Genomic DNA, 15,386 nt, shown 5'->3' with positions numbered 1-15,386 from the left:
CGTCACAGGTATGACGACGGGTGAGAAGAAGTGATTACCTATATAACTGTAAGAGCAGTTTTCTTGTCTTTCCGCCGTCATAGCAAACGAAGTTGGAGGTAAGAGGTGAGAAGTGCGGGGGTAAAAATAATACCCCGATTTGTCTTTTATATTGTTGTACGTTTATTTCATGATTTAAGTAAAAGGATTAAACCTATTTAAAAGGTTTCATTATTAGATTTTAAGGGGAAAAAACTTAATGAGTTGCAATCATTGCTATAGTAGGAGCGCAGCGGAAGACAGGAAAAATTGCTCTCAATTGTCTAATATTTGAAACGCTGATTTTTGCCAAAACAATGGACGCCTTCTCTGACTGATCTCTGAAATTCTCAATCTTCCCTCACAGTTTTTGACCCTACCTTCTTGGATTTTATCTTGATGATTTTTATGCTAGACATCTTCACCATTCAGTTTCATCTTTCGGTTAAAATTACTTATACAAAACGGATAGGTAAGTAAGTAGGCAGCGGTGCTACTGCAATTAAATTACCACTTAATTTTACATGGACGAATAGAATACGTTACGGCCAAGATTTCTTCTTTAGTCCATGCTTTATACTAATACTGTAGCCGTATATTTTACCCAATAATATTCGGCGAATACCAACGGAGAGAGGAGAGGGAACGATTCGTCACGCGAGCTAATGCACATACGATCGTACTTGCATGATCGCTCGACAACACCAGCCGCCATCCTCATTGTGCCAATGGCATTTACATTCCGGGCAGTCTTCTCATTTCTTCCTTGCTCTGACGTATTTAAGCAAGCACTACTCATAATTTATCCTAAGCCTCCCTCCTTGAACTCCTCCCCACAACATTTTGTAAAGATTTATAATAATGAAATAAGTAAATATATTTGACCTGTTTACGTTAGGCAAAAACAAATGTCATACTGTTTTAACGCGCATACCTAAGTAATAGTAAGTGAAATCTAAAAGTTTTCGGGGTGTGAAATTGAAGATGGAAGCTATTGGCCGTGGATTTCTGAATTAATGCCATAAACCATTACAATTTTAAGGAATAAAATACTACCCTCGGGTATTTTAGTTGCAAAGGCGAGCATCCACATGGAGTAGGGCTGTTGGGGTCGCCAATAGGTGGTTATTTTCGCGGCCGAAATAACGGTATAGGATATATTTTATTAGCTATAATTGTATTGGTTTAGGATATTCTCTAGAATTTTTCCATGATTATTTATTATTACTAAGTAATCTACCAGTTAAGGTAGGTTTTGGATGGACACAACTACCAAATAAATAAGGTGTGACTCCTAATAAAACCCAATCCAGCAACCTACTCCACAACAAGTCCCTCTTCATCTCCGTGTATTGTCTTCCTCCCTTCATTCCGTCCAACATCCCTATCCTATTCCTGCCCTTTATCGTTTGTCTAACGTTCTCCCCTCTATTACAGTGTTCAACATCCCACCGCCGATCAATATGCTTTTTATCCATTTTTCCTGTATCCTTAGGATTTCTCTCAACAAACCCTTCTCCTCGCCCACCATATCTAGTTGTTGTCCTCATTTGTTGTCCTTTCGGTCCATTTCACTTTCTCCATTCTTCTCCACATCCACATTTCAAAAGCCTCCAATCTACGTCCATCCTCCGGCTTCGGTGACTACGTTTCCGCGCCGTACATAGCTGCGCTCCATAGCAAAGTTTTTACGGATATTTTATTAACTCCTTACTCAACGTCCCTGCTATCAACTCCCTCCTCCTTGTGAATACCCCTTTACCCTACGCAATTCTTCTCCCCACGTCTCTACTACTTTGACCTCGTAATGAATTTCCAACTCACTCAACAATGCTTGCAACCCCTTGTCTGACTGACAAACTAAAGCTTGGTCATCAGCAAACCTAACTGATTTTCGACTTCCCCTCCGACTTTTATTCCCACCTCCAGTTCTTCCCATGCCTGTTTAATCATTTCCGTCACATACACGTTGGACAGCACCGGCGATGATGGGCAACACTGCCTTACACCTCTACCTAACACTACTTATCCGGACTCTCCGTTCCTCACCCGCACCTCTGCAGTCTGAGACATGTACAGGTAGCGGATTAGCCTCCAGTTCCTCCAATCTATCCCTATTTTCGGCAATATACTCATTAGTTTTTCTCCATTCGCTCTAACAAAAGCCTTTTTCGAAAACTACGAAACAGGCAAATACTTCCTGGTTGTATTCTATATTCCTCTCGATTAATAATCTCATTACTGCAATGGCATCACGAGTACCCCTCTCCTTCCTAAACCAAAACTGATCATCACCCAAGTCTTCATTTGTCCTACTCTCTATCCTTTTGCTGATGATCCTGAGAACAACTTTAGCTGCGTGGGCTATCAAACTTATTGTTCTGTAGTCCTCTTATTATATAGCCTTTACCTTTTTCGGAATAGGAACTAACACTGATCTCACAACGTCTTCTGGCCAGATTCCTTCCCGATAGATAATACGAATCAATCCATATAGAGTCTTCCGCCTACATTTTCCTAAACATTTCAGCAGTTCCGCATGCATGTTGTCTATCCCCACGCCCTTATTTCGTTTTATCTCCATGCCCTTTCTCTCTCATCGTCGAGTGGGTCTGAACGTAAGCTATCTTCATCTACGTCATGCTCCTTTTCAATGTCTAACCTTGTTGCCCTAAGTTCTTTACCATACAGTGCTTCTATATACTCCTTCCAACTCTCTTGGATCTTTTTTGTGTCAACTATTATCCTACCCAACTTATCTCTAACTGTTTGCACAGATCTTCCCTTCTTACTTCCCGATTTAACCTTGCTGCATAGCGCACCAATTTCACTCTTCCTCTGCAACCTTTCCATATCCTCTCAATGCTTGTCCTTTTCCCGTTAAGGGTTCCTATAGTGCCTTTTGCAGCTTTCAATATCTCTTTCTTGATACATTCCCATTTTGCTTTGATAGTACTCAGCTCAGCAGGACCATCCTCCATGACTTTCTCTACAGCCTGCTGGTAATCCTTCCTTGCCAATCCATTTAATGATTCTAGATCCCATGTCGCAACCCACTGCCCCTGCCTTATCTTTTTGAAATAGACACTACGTTTCATAACAACTAAATTGTGGTCAGAGTCCGCATCCGCTCCCGGGAAGCTGTGCGAATTGATCACACAGTTCCTAAGCCTGTGTTTAATTACAATATAATCTAACTGATACCTTTCTGAGTCACCTGGTATTTTCCATGTATACCTGCGTCTTTTGTGGTGCCTAAACCGAGTGTTGGTGATGACTAACCCCTGTCTCCTACAGAAGTCAATTGCTTTCTCCCCGTGGTCATTCCTCGTGCCTAAACCGTAGTCCCCCACCTCAGCACCATCTCTTCCTTCGCCTACCGTCGCATTCCAATCCCCCATCACTATCAAATGTTTTCTTGCAGGAACACACGCGATTATATTCTCTAACTGATCGTTTGGCCTATCCACATCTTCCTCCTTATGATTCCTTGGTGGCATGTACACCAGTACACTGACCAAGTTCGTCGGTTCTGCTTTTATCTCTACTAGTAGTATTCTATCCGTTACCTGCTCTATGTTGACTACGCTTCTTCCTACCTCTTCATTTAATACTATGGCAACCCATCGTTAGCTATCGTCCCCTTCGCTGTATATTACTCTGTAACTATCACTCCAGTAATCCCCGCTATCCGTCCATCTCACCTCGCATAGACCTACCTACCTATATCTATATTTCCTCTTCCCACCTCTCGCTTTATTTTCTCTAATTTTCTTGTCCTCAACATTGCCCTAATATTCCAAGTTCCTATTGTAACTAATTTGAATGCACTGGAGTACAATACATTAAATACATGTGTATACTATATACAGACGTACAGAGTAAAGTAAAATAAGATATTATATTTTAAAGCAAGGTGAAGTTAGCAAGCAAGTAATGTTAGAAGCAAAGTAAGAAGGAAATGGTGCAGGTGAAGAGGGATTGAGATGACCTACGTCTTCATAGGATTAGATTTATAGTGAAGTGTTTTCGCCATGTAGAATCATTTTAGTGTATCTGTTTTTAATGAAGTTAGTGACTGGCAATGTTTAATGCCCTTTTTAAGGAAGATATACGTAATAAATGGCAAAGATATGTGCACAATTTTAAGTAGGAAAGAATATGGTAATAAATAACCTTGAGCTTTAGTTTTAACTTTTCGTAAAGCCTTGAGCACATCGGTTGTAGCTATTAGTGAGAAATTGAAGGGATTAGGTGAAAGCTGAGGAGTTGATGTAGAAGGTTGTTTGACATATTCACTACTCTTCTCTGGGTCATCGGGAGTTGGGGGGTGGGAGTTAATCAAATATGTTTTAATTGGTTAAGATATAGTGACGATGGTGGATATATATCTTTGGATTTTCCGATGTCGAAAGTTCTAAGGTTTCCCCAGAGTTCAGAGAATGTCAGTTTGGAGCTCCTTGAGGAATGTAAAAAACGTATCTTAGCTTCTCTAATGGATTGTTTTGTATTATTCCCGTGGTATATTATAATATTGATAATTAATGGCTTAATGGTCACAATTTGTAATGTCCCATTTCAATTGATTAAACTTCCAGTAAAATGCGTGCACATGCCAATTAGATTTTGTTGAAACCTGGATATAATAGTTAGCAATTCTTTATATGGTGTTTGTTCGTTATATTCACTTGGGAAAATAAGTATTACGGGGTATCGTACTCACTCTTACGATAGTTCTCAGCGATTATATCCGAGTTCGATGATTCAGGGAATAATCGCCGTTCCAAACTCCATTTGAATGTGTTTGGATTGCTCATTCGCCGAAGTGATCGCCGAAGATTCACCAAAATAATACTGACTATTGCTATTTATTCTAGAGATTCGGGCGAGATGTAGTGAAAGTTCTAAATTATGAAAAAACAAAATTTGCACTTTTCCTAAGATTTAAATATGTGGAAATAAATAAATAAACCTGTGGAAAAGTGCAAATTTTGTTTTCTCGTACTATTTCTGTCGATTTTTCCCGTAAGTGAGCGTGTAAACACGATTCGCATTCTAAGTAGAGTCGATTTTTATTCCATTTTATGGAAATTTATCATTTAAAAATCAATTCCTGTATTACTTAGGGTTTCAGTCTCCTAAGAGCCGATCTCCCACCAAAGTAATGAATTGGCAAACAGGTCATAATTATGCCACTGCGCATGCTTTCAGTGAAGATAACTCTTCGACAAATTCCAAAGAAACTGCGGGAGATGCCGCAACAGTAACTTTTAACGGAGTCATCCGCTAATGTGCATTTTAATGCAACAATTTCAGAGCGTAAAAATCATTCGCCTTGACTGGGACTCGAACCCAGATCCCTCAATATCCGGTCGAGTGCTTTAGCCACTTAAGCTACCGAGGCGTCCTCTTAAACTCTGAAATTTTGGGGCTTTTATGAAAGAGAGAGAGATCTGGAGATACGTCCTCCTCGGCTTGAGAATCTCGATCGACTGTCCATCTCAGGCTTCATCCCACCTATATACCAGCCCGGACCCCGAATCCGAGGCCGAGCGGGCATAGGGAGGTAGGACGGTCCGGGACGGACGGTCGGCCGGATTCTGGTCCGAAGGGATGTACCTCCAGGTCACATTCCGTGACAATTCCTTTATTAGAGACATAAATAATTGTACAATATCGGGGCGAGTAAACAATATCCCCCTTCCTTTTATCAAAGAGTACATAACAGACATATTATCCGTATAAACATTTATCATTGTGTCTGGTTCCGTGACACTGATGGCGTGGTGTGCCGCCATTAGGGCCGCCAAGCCCTCGGCTTCCAAAATCTGCCGTTCCTCCTCCAGTGCCCATATCTCTGTAGTCCGGAGCCAGAGGAGCCATATAAAAGCCCCAAAATTTCAGAGTTTAAGAGGACGCCTCGGTAGCTTAAGTGGCTAAAGCACTCGACCGGATATTGAGGGATCTGGGTTCGAGTCCCAGTCAAGGCGAATGATTTTTACGCTCTGAAATTGTTGCATTAAAATAACTCTTCGATTTAATTCATTGTTTGACAAAGCGTTTTTTAAGGTCTTCGTGAGAATTTCAAGCGAATTAATTCTTAGATGTTCACAGATATTTCACTTTCCTCTTGATAAACGGTTTCTTTAAATTGATTTAACTATGTGTCCGTGCTATTTGATGCTTACACTTTGAGCTAACGATGTCGGACAGGTGGTGTGCCGCCGGGACGATTTTATAATAAATATTTTTCTCCGCGGTGATTTTATCAATGTACGATGAGCCGTTTCCTTCGAGCAACTATCAAATCCCTTTCGAGAAAGTTGCATACGGGTACTTTATGCTTTCATTGAACGCAATATAGCTCCGGAAATGCGGCTTGAGGTGTACAGAATAAATCTGCTTTAAAATTACGGATAAAAGATTATTATGTTTCCTCTTTTCTCAGAAATGTACTGCCAGCGTCCTTAGCTGCGTTGTGCCATCTTCGGGAAAAAATTCTATGACGAATTGTGACGAGACGCAGTTAATGATAAAAATCTTTCCTCATGGGAAAACTCCTTTGCAACTACGGGGAGTTTTTAGTCGTCTGGCTCTGCGTAATCAGCACTTGATTGATTTACGCATGGAACCTGAAATTCAATTGCGTAGGAAATCGGGTGAAAACTGGCTTCTGTTTCATGGAAATAGTTCTCTGTTCCTTTCGATGAATTTTAGTATTTATCTTGCCCCTATTTCATATAGCCTTGATTATCTTTATGCCGCAATGGTTTGTCGCAAGAAGGCTGGGGATAAATGTATGTCAAGAGTGGTGTCAGTAAAAAATATTTTACAGCAGAGAAGTTGGAACTGATACATAATAGTCATGAACCAGAATTTTCGTTGCATAAATATGAGTAAACAATCCCTGAAAAAATACCCAAGTATTGTGATTTTTAGGGCCCCATTCTTTCTCGCTAACCGCAGTCGGGCGGGGGAAAGGAAGTTCAAAGCCCCGCCCTACCGTGCTGTTTGAATTTTACGAGTCTTTGGACTTCGGCATAACGTGATCTCTACCCTTGTGTTTCATACCAATCTTTAGGTTGACAACTGTGATATATAAACAGACATTAGAGCATTAAAATTAGTTATTAAGGAGCTTTAAGCCTCTCTTCGTCCTTGGTCCTCTACGAGGAGATCTTGGTCCTCTCTGATATCAATTTCACGTCATAGTGGCTCTATGGTCACACTTGAAGCAGCTCAGATAAAAGGTTATTTCTATCCAATAAATACGCGACCACCGTCGCGTAGGTTTATCACAGGATGTACTTTACAATGCGTCATCAGGTGGACGTCCAACCTTAGGGGGGAAGTGGGGCCGCAATGAATTCATCATGTTTAAACCAATATAGGGCATAGTTAACGTCATATTAGTCTTGACAGCACCGTCATCGTGGAAATTTTATGGCTATCAGTGGAGTCCTGTTGTATAAATCGCAGAGATGCTGTTTTGGTCACGTACCAGGTTTAAATTTTCGTGTTGGTAGGATTTTTCCCTCCAACCTACTCTTATAACCAGTGAAATTTACAGACGTGAGAATTGTAATGAAATATTGGCAGGAAGCTTTGATTATTATAGTTAAAACAATGGAAATAAATGCGCAAAAAGCCCTCACGTTTTATTTTCACCGTGAAACATAAGTAATTTTCTAATATTTAATTTAATAATATACTATAAATAAAAGTAGTAGCATGCGTTCGACGACTCAAGTGCCCCGTAGTAAAAGAATTGGAGGTAACTTACTTTACATTTTAGTGTTGACACGTTGTACTAGTTAAAGAATCAGCCTATGAAGTGTGATTAACGTTTTCACGTCTTATTTTCACAGAGAATATTAATATTATCATTATTGTTCAGTGTGTAAAGAAGTTGTGAAGGTAATAGAGGGCCGCAGAATGCATTACTTATTTAGACTTCTTGTGTCCAACGTGTCTTATGTTTTCCTTCCTCTGCCTTGCTCAATTCAAAACACTGTCTACACTTTCGTTGAATGTCTTCTAACTTTCTTTCTTCCCTTATTATGATAAGGGAAGTATCCCTGTACCTATCGTTTATCTTTCTTTCGGTTCGTAACCTTTCAAGTTCTAATATAATAGCAAAAACTTTAAAATTTCAAGATAGTCCAACACTGGAAGATGTACTTGTTCAGTTAAACTTCTTGTCTAGTTATTGTTTTTTGAAGTATTAAGGTTCATTCTTGCAATAGATTAATCTCGATGATATATTTGGAGAGATCACTACATTCCATCCAAAGTTATTAGTGGTAGTCCGGAGGTATGGGTAGTTTTTCGGTGGGCCCTGGTACTACAAACCACTCTACTCCTAAATCTTGGCTAATATGACTCAAATTATACTGGAATCTCATACTACATATTAAAATAACTGAATCTTTCGTTCTGCATACTCTCTACTTCCCATAATTCCACCCAAAATACCTTCCCTTTTCCTCCCTAGCTGTCCCAGCATTCCCTCTCTTACCATCTTCAACCTTCCGTTGCCCCTTATAGTATGCCACTGCATCCACTTGTTCTGTCTTTTTCAAATATCTCCTAACAAACTCCCCCCTTCCTTTGGCACGCTTAGAACTTCGTTTGTTTTTCTTCCCATCTATCTTACTCTCTTCTCCACACCCACGTATCAAAAGTCGCCGATCTACGTTTATCCTCTTTTATCAACGACCAAGTTTCAGAGCCACACTAAAATGGGCTCTGTAATAAAGTTTACGTTAGTCTTTTCTTTACATATTTTTCTCTAATAAACTGGCACCTGTGCCAAAACCCACTTTTCCTACACCGATTCTCTATTGATGTCCTCGCCTTAATGTCCACTCTCTTCTAAAACACTTATTACTACGAACGATTTGACCAAAATAATAACGAATCGGAAATATCTCTCCTGTAATACATTATTATTCCTGAAAAGGACTCTTTGAGGTTGGTTCTTTTATGGTTTGTTCGTATTAGCGAAGACAAAAAGAAAACATTCATCAGAACAAGCGGCATCGGTGTCATGTACTTAACATATCCAGAAATTCTGTTCTTGATGTCTTTTGCATGTATAAAGAGCTGTGAGAGTTAACGTATTTTCGTATTCTCGTATTTTCTGAATATTACGTCGGGTGTCTGAAATGCCTATTCCACGGACGAGACCACATCTGGCAACCATCGCATGAATTTGTTTTGATTTCTCAATCCCAAATATAGACTGGAAGTGGCCATATCAGATTTTGGGTGCTCTCGTAAATTACAGAGCAGTGTTTAATTTTTTCATCGAGCACTGAAACCTATACGTGCTGGAAGAAAGAGGTACCATTGAAAAAAATAGCGAAATGGAAAACGGCAGGTAAAAATTACGTACGACTGAGCCAACTTCTTTGGTCTTTCTGTCCCTGGGGATCTCAACCTGCTGTCGCTCACTATCCCCAAACAATTAAATGACATATTTTACAATTAAAACTAAAATATTGCCATCCCAGCGTTTCCTATGCACCTATTGTTGCAACTGCTGCCATTGTTAATCGGAACCATGCCGTTTCAGTCAAAAGATTTGCTCCAAAAATAATATTCTACTATGATTGCTAGAAAGACGTAATTTTGCCTGCATACTGTGTACAATGAAATGGCGTTTTGTTTCACAGTTGTACGTTATTTGACTGGTTAATCATTCTCAAATACTGAAAATCGTTTATATTTCCTACCTCACGATGACAAGAGCAATAAGCGTCATTCCTAACGCATTTTACTTAACGCGTTGTGCAAAGAAAGACAGGAAAAATAATCTTGATGTATAGTTTTCATTTTACTTTTCATCTAATATTACTTTATTCATTTTAATTATGTTACCCCCAAATTTTAGAGTATAAATTTTGACTTAAGTGAAAGCTAAAAATTCTTATTGATGGCACAGTTCAGACATTGTCAGTGCACACGCTCAGACAGCATCATGGACCACTGCAACGAAGTATGAATGTAAAAGGGAAAAACTATCCTCATCAACAGTACCGTAAAATTTCCCTAAACCAATCGTTTCTTGAACATTTTTAGTGGCAATATGGGCTCTCGCTGTTTCTGACAATAATTATAAATGTATATATATCCTAAGTGTTTTACGCTTTGAAACTGATTACACCTATTTCCAATCATTACGCGTATTCAAATACTATCTCCAGTATGGCATTTTCGTATAAATTAATGGAGTTTCTGGATCTTTGTTCATGCGCACGATGCTAATTGACATGATAATAATAACCACTCCTAGGTCCGTAATGCTAAAGTGAAACCAACGCAGTTCGCAACTCTTTCCTGCGAAATGTTTTCATTAAATTCACATAAGCTTTTGTCCTAATGAATTAGTGGACATTTTAATCAAATAATTTGCTAATAAAATGAATAATTACCTGCATTATCGACGCACATCCTGGAGCAGAACTATGTGAACGAAGGCACAATGGCTGGTGTTTTCGACTGAGAACCGTCTTCTAGAGGATTGCTTCACAAACTGCCCCTCTTTTTCAGTGGTTTCCGCTTCCTGCTCACGTCGATTCCTCTATTTCCTGCTTCTCAACCGAGCTCAATTTTCTCACTGCTGAAATAAGGTATTGCCGAAATATTTTGCTGAGATTTAGGGAACACAATAAATATTATGTAACTTTGTTGTGCACTCGTCGAATAAAACAGGCGTAGGATTGTAACAGGCATTCTAAAATGCCTGTTACAATCCAATGTCTTTTAAATTTCTAGGATGCTTTCTTATTTAATCCTAATTATCCTAACTTTTGTATTCCTATGTTAATTTTTCATGAAAAACGACGTAGAAACTTCGCTCTTCTTTAAGCGGCAACATAAAACTTCCACACGTAACATTATTTAAAAACTGAGAACTTGTTTTGAAAATTTTGACGAGAATTATTTATAAAAACAATTAAAATCTAAAATTACATCTATTTTTAAGTGTAATAGGTACAGAATTAAATTATATTATTCAACATCGCATGTATGTAAATATACGAGCTCCGCATATACGCTCGTCTATGCGGAACGATTCGTTATTTTATGCTCACCTCGTTTTTTACGTTTATTTGCTTCTTGTAGTTGTAGTTATTAGGGGAGGCGACCGACAGTTAAGGTCATTTGCGCCATTAGGGATGGTTGGGAAAGGAAGGTTGGGGAGAAACCCGGCGCCGGCATTAGCCAACTCTTGTCGAAAGGCGCCAAGGGGTCCGCAGTTCTATATATATATATACACATAATATATATATTAACAAGGGGATCGAGGGGACTATTATTTATATATATATATATATATAATAAAATAATGAAGATACGCATCGTGTTACCGAAAATATCTTCTGACAATTATCACACTTGCTATACAAATTACTCGAATGCTATCAGATGATGCACCATATAAACAATGCCCACTAAAAAAATGATACCTAGGACTGTGCATTAATGTGTAAAAATAAATGGTCAAGATTTATGTCTACTATGTAATTCATAATACATGTATGTTCTAATGCATGTTGAGATGTCTTGTTTATGAATACTACCCATACATATCATCCCAATACCCAATACTACTAATATATATCATCATGCAATCACTCCAAGAATGGTTTTTAGCAGATATCCAAACTTTTTCCCTGCCAATCTCTTCAATCCCTCATAGCTCCTTGCACTGAAATTTTCCTCTACCTGCTTCTGAAGGTTCATCTTTGATCTTCCTCTCTAATTCTTCTCCTCCATGCATCCTTCAATTATGGTCTTCAGTAAGCTATCACGCCTCAAGTCATTGCCAATTATGAGCCCCCTTCTTCTTGTGCCTTCCTTATGCCTCTTTTAACCCACTGTTCGAAGTAATTCTTCATTTCTCACTCTTTCATTTTATTTTGTATCAAATATAAATATGTGATGTTTGATTCATGCAAGTTGATAATTATGAAATTCTTTGCCTATTAATGTGGTCAGTATTTCAAATGTTATTTTTTTTCTAAATTTTTGTTGCCCAGAAAGCAGCCACTTTTACCACATCTGAGGTAATTTGGAATATGTCCTGGCATATCCCTGTCGCTGAGAAGTCAGTAGCTTGAGTCACTGGAGAGCAATCAATTAATCAATTGACCTATTCAGTGGATTCAGGATGTCCAGGTGTGAAAATTTAAAATTGATAAAAAAGATTAAAAGCCTGCACAAAACTTGGAATATAAATGCTGCCAGCAATAAACATAGATTACGAGTATGCATTGCCACTAAATAGGAATTCTAATTGGAGAATATATTTAAATTATGCCCTTTCCTTGGTGGGTCTTTATGCTGTACAAATTCAAAAAATGATATGAGGATAATAGAAATTTATTGGCATAAATACTGCTTTGGTTTAAGAGCAACATCAAGCAGGCCCAAGTAGCAATTTTATATATAATTATGGGTAATGGCAGATGTTTGATGGGCCTTCACACTACACATATTGTGTTCATAATCCCTTGTTAATATGACCCAAAATATCCTTAAACTACATTCTACATATTGAAAAAACTTATTCTTCAGCTCACGATACTTTATATCACCCTTGATTACATGAAAAATACCAATTTTTTTTCTCCCTCTGCCTTGTTTTTCCATCATTCATTCCTCATTGCCATCTTCAAAGTCTCCACCATCCACTCGTCTTGTCTTCCTCAAATTTCTTCCAACAACTTTCTCTCTACCCCTACCATATCTAACACTTCTTCATTTCCACTGGCAAAAATGTCCTGAGCACTAACTAGGCAGCAGGAATTGATAAATTTCATAGTGTGTCAATGTAATATGCTGTAGCAAACAGAATATGGTGAGAATGGGAATAATCCACGGTTGTATTAGTCTAATGCAAAATCTCATGAAAAGTACATCAGTACCATGAAAAGTCATGGCACTGATTTTTTGGGGGTGTCTTGGAATGTTTTATGCAAAATAAAATACTGTCAAACACAGCAATCAACTTAAAGGTTGGTTTGGTAGGTGATGGTAGAGTTTACACAGTGCTAAGCCCGACAGTGTGTGAAAATCACACATTAGGGAGGGGGCAGATCTTTTCCCTGTATAGACTATGGTTTCCCAGGAAGAGCTTGGGTGGACAGTGGAGGGTATCTAGAGATGCTTACGAACCTGGGCTCTCTAGTCAGTAGTCCAACTTTAGTATTATTCCTGGACTACCACCACTTACATTATGCAAAATATCTTCTAAAATTAAATATAAAATTTGAAAATATGACTTTATGATTTAATCAAAACTAAAATTAAGTAAATGCTCTTGAAGATTTTCATCACAATGAAGAACATAACTAATATTTGAAATTATATCTTCATATTATTATTATATTTTCATGCCCAATTATTGGTTCTTTACTACTAACATTAAATTTTATAACAAAGTATATCAATGTTAATGATGTAGATTTTTTTGTTCTCTGGATACCTCTGGTACTCCATGCACCACTTGTGATTCCAATAAGCTTTTACCTTGTCATCAGGTGTATCCGGGGGCCTCACCACCAGAGATGACACAACAGACATGCATGAGGTCGCACTGGAACCTGTGACTTCAGTGTTAGAAGGTGAGCGTGTTACCTACCTGACTAATCCTCTATATTATTTATCATTTGCTAAAAATTGTTTTGAAATGATCAATGAAAGGGTCTCTGTTTCCTTTATGTTCTGACATGCCCTAGTCAGCAAACTAATTTCTCTCAATCAGTTAATAATTTAAAGTATAGTTATAAATAGAAATTTAATAAGTGACACATCTGATTAGTTTTGATTTAATGGAACATTTATCTCTAATGATGGTATTCCAGATACGATCTACTCAATCAAAATATAATGCTTACATTAACCAGTCAAAAGAGTAAAAGGCCAAATGGATAAAACTATGGCAAAGAAGAACCAGATGTATTGGACACACCTTGAGGCACAATGGATAAGTATAAAATACAATAAAAGGAAAAATTAAAGGGAAGATCCCATTAAGTAAGTACACTGGGCAAAATAAGAGGGACATTAAGCAGAGAAGCTACCAGGGGGGCAGGAATTCATACTGAATAGAGTAGAATGGATACCGGTAGTAAACTAATCTTAGGATTGAAATACAGATGATGATTAACTTGTCGGGTGTGTCCATTATCACCTGTGTTTTTCAGTTTATAGGCGGATAAATTGGCGAAGCAATATTTGAAAACTAGAGATAGAAATGACAATGGTAGGGGAATTCACCAAATCAGTTAGGTTTGTGGATGATCGAGGTTAAGCTAGCCAGTAAGCCGAGGAGTCACACTAATTGTTGAGTTCATTAGAAAGTTAGTGTAATTTGTGTAGGATGAAGATCAATGTCAATAAATCTAAGGTTAACAGTTGAAATGATATAAGTAACTTTGTAATTCCACTCACACTTTATTTAGACCGTGACCTCGGTTTCGACAATGGACATCTTCATCGATGATGACATCCAATGTCAAAACTAGATCATTTTCTAAATAAAGATTGCATGAAATAACAAAGTTACTCATTTCATTTCAATATGTAATGTAAATTCCATAAATTTATGCCGGAGACAACAAAGTTCAGAAGGTTATGAGGCTTCGGAAGTGTAAGTTATACGTGAAATTAGCAGGTCTGGAGCAGGCGGAAAAGTTAACCCATTTGGGAAGTTTTAGGTCAAATTAGTGTAAGGACATCAAAAGAAGATCTGTGTCATACCAAGAGGAAGGCATTGAATACAGGGTTGTTGAGTAAAAATGTCAAGAAAAGGCACATTAAAACTTGGTATAAAGCATAGTGTTGTACCACGCAAGAACATGGTCATTGAAGCAAGATTATAAGCATAGTTTGGAGGTTTTTGAGATGTGGGTGTACAGAAAGATGGAAAAGGTAAAATAGGTAGATAGGGAAGCAAACCAAGATGTACTAGGCATAGTGGGGTAAGGGAGAGGGTTAGTGGTATAAATCTAAAGAAGGCAGGAAAGATGAATACAGGGCATTTTGATTAGCTTTGGGATCAACATGACAGTTCAGGCTTAAGTTTGTGGAATTCCTTAATGATGATGGTAGAAAAGAAACTTTGCACTTCCACGTAAAGATTTAATACTTAACACGACCATGCTTTCGATGCAGCACATCATGGAACTTTTTCTACTCTAGCTTTGGGATGTTGAAAACTATGGTAGAGGGAAAATATTAGCAAAACTAGGTATGAGGAGGATAAGGATAGGCATGTTGGATGGAATGGAGGGATGTACATGGAATGTACCCCAGAATTGAAGAGCAATTTATTGTAGTGAAGAGTGTCGTGTTTT

The 15,386-nt window shown here is 38.2% G+C and overlaps 1 long non-coding RNA gene across 1 annotated transcript in view; it reads left to right on the top strand.

Moving 5' to 3' along the window:
* LOC139692271 (uncharacterized) overlaps window positions 1-15,386 on the top strand; it is a 55,173-nt gene that overhangs the window by 31,708 nt on the left and 8,079 nt on the right. Inside the window, exon 2 of the long non-coding RNA XR_011701724.1 lies at window positions 13,569-13,652. This is a non-coding gene — a long non-coding RNA (uncharacterized lncRNA). The remainder of the gene's footprint in view (window positions 1-13,568; window positions 13,653-15,386) is intronic.

This window comes from Hetaerina americana, unplaced genomic scaffold (genome assembly GCF_022747635.1).
Source record: "Hetaerina americana unplaced genomic scaffold, ioHetAmer1.1.p SCAF_4, whole genome shotgun sequence".
Taxonomy (NCBI): Eukaryota; Metazoa; Arthropoda; class Insecta; order Odonata; family Calopterygidae; genus Hetaerina; species Hetaerina americana.
Note: the sequence above shows the minus strand (reverse complement) of the source record. Positions and strands in the feature narration are given on the sequence as shown.